The sequence below is a fragment of the Cibotium barometz genome, chromosome 31, assembly GCF_041138505.1.
Source record: "Cibotium barometz isolate CiBa-2024 chromosome 31, ASM4113850v1, whole genome shotgun sequence".
Lineage (NCBI taxonomy): Eukaryota > Viridiplantae > Streptophyta > Polypodiopsida > Cyatheales > Cibotiaceae > Cibotium > Cibotium barometz.
Window position 1 is genome coordinate 9,515,906 of NC_141076.1, and position 5,472 is coordinate 9,521,377.

The following is a 5,472-nucleotide window of genomic DNA, read 5'->3' on the forward strand; positions in this document are numbered from 1 at the left end:
CGTCCGATAGATCAACGTCTACCCCAATCTCTTGATCATCTATCAATAACCTAGATAAATGATCGACCAATACATGCAACTCACTTACTTTGGTCATTACTTAAAAATCAAACTCTTGAAATAAAAGGATCCATCTAAAAACATGTCCTGATAATTCTGGCTTATTCAATATAAATTTGTTTCCTAGAAGATAATGACAAAATTTTTACCATCGAGAGACATTCCTCTTCTGTTGTTGTATAGTTTCATTTCACATCGCTTAAGTTCCTACTCGCATAATATGTAGGATGATCCACTTTATTATTATCCGATTGGCATAATACCAAACTAACTATCATCATTGAAGCACCGGCATGAATATGAAATTCTTTAGTCCAATCATCCGGAGGCCAAAATTGGAGCTTCCGCGCTTATCTGTGTTTTAAGGAGCTCAAAAGCTCCTTCACATTCCTTCAACCAAATAAAAGAATGATCTTTCCTTAGCAAGGCATCTAAAGGTAAAGCGATAATGGAAAAATTTGTAATAAAACACCGATCATAATTCACTTGGCCTAGAAATCCTTGTAACTATTTAAGATTCCCAGGAGGAGCAGGTAACTCACTAATCTTTCTAATCTTTGCCTCGTCCATAGCAATCCCTTCCTTGGAGACTATGTGTCCTAACAATGTACCACTTTCCATAGTAAAGACACATTTCTCTGGGTTCAAGGATATCCCAACCTTAATACTTTGATTGAATATTTGTTCCAACTTATTGGGCATATCCCCAAGAGTGTCAAAGATGCAAAAGTTGTCTAGAAGAACCTCCATCCAATGTCTAAGAAAATCTTGATAAGCCACAATCATGACACGTTGGAAAGTGGCCGCGACATTGCATAACCCGAATGGCATGACTTTATAAGCAAAGGTTCCCCACTCAGTCTCATAAAGGTTATTTTAGGTTGATCCTCAGGATGGATTAATACTTGGTTATAAAAGAGTATATCTGATGACTAGCTACTTTATCTAGGACTTGGTTAGTGAATGGCAAAGGAAAATGATCTTCCTTTGTCTTATTATTCAATTGCCTATACGGATCTTTTTGTTCTTCTTATTAGGGACTATCACAATAGGTGAAACCCATTCACTATAAGCTATACGATAGATAAACCCCACATCTAAGAGCTTAGTAATTCCACCTTTAACAAGCTCTGCATATACTAGGTTTTGTTCGTCTTTGTCGTTGCAAAATAGGTCTAGCATCAGGCTCTAAGTCAATATAATGTTGACAAAGCTTGGGCTTGACTCCTTTTAAGTCTTTACTATACAGGACCATGCAAAAACACGCGAATGTTAAAAAAGCTCGATCTTAACTCCTTTTAATTCTTTATAGGACCATGCACGAATGTTTAGTTAAAATATACTCTAGAAATCCTCCACATAAAATCCTTCTAGCTAAGAACCTATTAATAAGGATTTCCCTTCAATGATTTCTAATTTGTACAATTCTATTTTAATATCATGTACATAAGTAGACTGATATCTTTCACTAGATACTCTAGGGATCTCTCGAGATATACTCATCAGGATTTCTTCTAGAAGACCATATTTCGATTTGACAGCTATATCTTTATCTTTTGTTACAAGAGTCACTAGTACATATGGCACAATCTCATGACATTCATAAGATTCCTCTTCTTGTGTCTCCAGTAACTCAGCCATAAAATAGTTGAGTTCAATTTCTCTCTTTTTACTATCACTTCCCTCATATCTGTGTAGGACATCAATACCCCTCTTCTTGCATTCAGACTCATGCAATTTCAAAACTCTAACTACTTGTTTAAATCTAGTTTTCCATCGTTTATGCCCTACTTTAATGGGTTTAGTTTCTAAATTTTCTTCTTCCCATATATGGAAACTCACTTCATCCTTCAAAATCTAAACATAACTCTCATTAAGGGGGCCCATTGTCTTCTTTAAGGCCCATATAGCCTCTTGTTTTTCTTCCTCAAATTTTTAAATAAGGGCACCTTCCTTCTTCTAAAGTTGGCATATAAGTAACTCTCGTTCTTCTATAATGAGATTTTTCTCTTTGAGTGCCACGTCTATTGTAAGATTCCTCCTCTGGCTGAATATTGATTAAGCCTCTACTTCAATCCCTTGTAATCATTCTATGTTTCTGAATACAAGAAAATATTATTTTTCCTTGTTTTGCCTAGTGAGATAAAAAATTTCTAGAGAGTGATAAATCAATATTGGGATATTTTAGATAAATAAATTCTATAAATATCAAAAAAATGTTTCCCTGAAACAGAAAATCAAAATAGATTTTCCAAGGTGCAATTGGAATTAATAAAATTTGATTTAAAAGACCTTAGCCTAAGGATCAAGATTTTTGAAAAAAAATTGATTATGGTCCAATTAAGGTTCTTATGGACCAATAAGATTAATCCAAGTGTTGGGACAAGATAAATCCAAAGAATAAAAGAAAATACCAAAAAATGAGTAAATCCCCACATAAGATGAAGAGTTGACTAAGTACTAGGTTTATTAGTTAAAAATTATGAAGTATTAATAAAAAATGAGAGATTTTGAAGTAATCATTCATTTTTGTCACATGAGTAAGGAAAAGGGGGCCCTTCAAGGAGGCACCTATTTCACATGTGTGGATGAGTTTTAAACTAAAAAATAATAGGATATTTTTATCTCTCCTCTCTCCTAGATCAAATCAAAAAGGGATATTTTTATCTCTCCTCTCTCCTAGATCAAACCAACTAAAAAAGAAAGCCAAACTGGTCCAAAACTTGTCCAAATTCAACCAAACTGAAACTGGAAAATTCTAGAACTCAGTTGGACTCAGTTAGTGGCCTCCCTCACCTATAAATAGACCCTCATTCTTTTGTATTCTCATCTATGAACTAAACTATGCAGGTATTACTGCTGATTTTCTATTATCCTCTAAAAACCCTCTACAAATTGAAGAGATTGGAGCTTCTCTCTCTCTTTAATCTTCCTTGGAGACTCCAACAACATACCAAACCAATTGATTGGTTGGGGGCCTCTATTGTGATCAAAGAATCAAGTAATTTAGGAGGTAAAGTGTGGATTATTGTCTTCTTTTTCTTAAATCTCTAAATGTTTCTCTTCTCAACCCCTCTCAAGCTTGAGAAGCATTAATTTGAATGGCTTTTGAATACTATTGAAGTTCTTTAATGTATTGTAATGAAGAAACACATAAATTTCCATTTATGCTTAATTTATAATGGTTTTTTAAGCATTTTTCTCTCTCCCCCCAGAAAGATTGGTCATTCCTATGACCTATTCTCAATTCGAATGAAGCTTCTCATGAAGCATTTCTCTAATCTAAAAGTAATTTCTATGCTTGTCTAATTGGAGGCCAAAATAATGGCTTTTTAATACTTTTATGCTTTTAAATTTATGGTAAAATTAAGAATCAATCCATCAATTAGTGGTTATTCTAAAATCACATGAATAATACTAAACTTTATTCTTTCAAATTTATTGAGAATTACTAGTAATAGCAGCGGAGCTATGGTAAAATTTTTAAAAAATAAACACATAAATCATTTTCATTTATATTATGAAAAGAGGACTTTCTATCATATTCTAGGATTAATCATCCTAGATTAATTGAATGATTCTCATTATAATCATGAAAATTTGATTTTTATGTTTATGCATAAATAGTTAGTTACGAAAAAGAGGAATTTCTAGTAATCCATTTTTATGTTAAAAGAGTAATCCCCATGACAATGGAAATCGATGTACTTCAATGAAGTAAGAGAAAAATTGTGATGCTAAAATAATGCATATTTTATTTAAAAATTAAAGAAGTATTTTAGGTAAATTTATCTTTTTGCATAGATAAATTTTAAATGATGAAAGAGGACTATATTGGAATCCAAATATTTAAATGAGGAAAGTGTAATTCCTAGTGTAAAGGAATTAATGAAGACTTTTATTTAAATTTTTAAGAGAAATTTTAGTTAAATTTATCTTTTTGCATAGATAAATTTTAAATGATGAAAGAGGAATTCCCACTATATTGGAATCCAAATATTTAAATGAGAAAAGTGTAATTCCTAGTGTAAAGGAATTAATGAAGATTTTTCTTTAAATTTTAAGAAATTTAGTTAAATTTATCTTTTTGTATAGGTAAGATTAAATGATGAAAGAGGAATTCCCACCATATTGGAATTCAAATGTTTAAATGAGAAAAGTGAAATTTTTAGCTTAATGGAATTAATGGATATTTTTATGTAATTTTTAAGAAGAATTTTAAGTAGATTTAATTTATGGTAAAAGAGGAATTTCCATGATAATTGGATTGCACTCATTGGAATGAGAAAAAGAAGGATTTCAAGTTATTCAAAAAAAATAGGTATTGATATTTTAGTTAAAAGAAGAATTTTTATGATATTTAAGAAAAGATGGATTTGAATTAAATTTTAGTGTCAAAAGATGAATTTCCACCATAATTCTACCTAATGAATTAAGGCTGAGCAATTATGTGGCATAAAGAATATCTTTGGATATTTTAATTGGTAAAATCACTAAATGTATATTTACCCAAAACTAGATGTTTATCCGAAGGGAATCCTTGTAGAACTAAACCGAATGAATTTGGTCGAGAGGGACGGACAGTAAACCTACTTGTCCATCTCTCAATCTGAATCAAGTAAAGACTTCGTGAGACCAATTCCAGTTTCTAATCACTATCGGAACTAAACTAGTTTTTCCTGACCGAACTCACCAAGAATCTAGTTGGACAATCAGACTGAATGATGGGTAGATTACCTTGATGAGAAATCAAGGATCCTCTCATTATGAAACTGGGAACTATGGAAAAAGGGTTTGTGGAACCAATATCAAATTGAAATTTTACTTGCATTGGAGCCTCTGTTTTTTCATTCAAAGGACTGTTCTACGCCAGAATGCTGGAGGAAGCATTTGGCTTATGTTTTTCTAAGAGGAGGTTTGTTGGAATAGCTAGCGGGGAGTCGTCAAGGGACGTTGCTCGCGCGGCAAAGCCTGCCGAGGTCTTAACCAGCCTCGGTAGTACAGTTAAAATGGTGCGCTTCCTGTATGATGGGCAAGGACCGACGAAGCGGTCCTTGAGTGAAGTGCTAGGACACCTAAGGAGGATCCTAGAGGGTTCTGACCAGGCGATGCATGGGCTCGCGGTTGCTAGGACGCCCATGCGTACGTCGAGGAACATTTCGGATGGACAAAAAGGAAAGATTTTTGGGAACCAAATTTTGATACTGGATCTTGTTGGTTGGCCAGCTGGTCTTCAATTGTCTCCATCAATGTAATGGTCAATACTCTCATTTATGCTTGGGATAAATAGTCTCATCATTGTGCTAGTCTTTCTTGAAAACTCTACCTCCTAAATTTAGTAAAGGAAGGCTTGCGATAGGTCATTATATGTTACTCTCTGAAGGCTAGATCTAGATTACCGTACCAACTAGC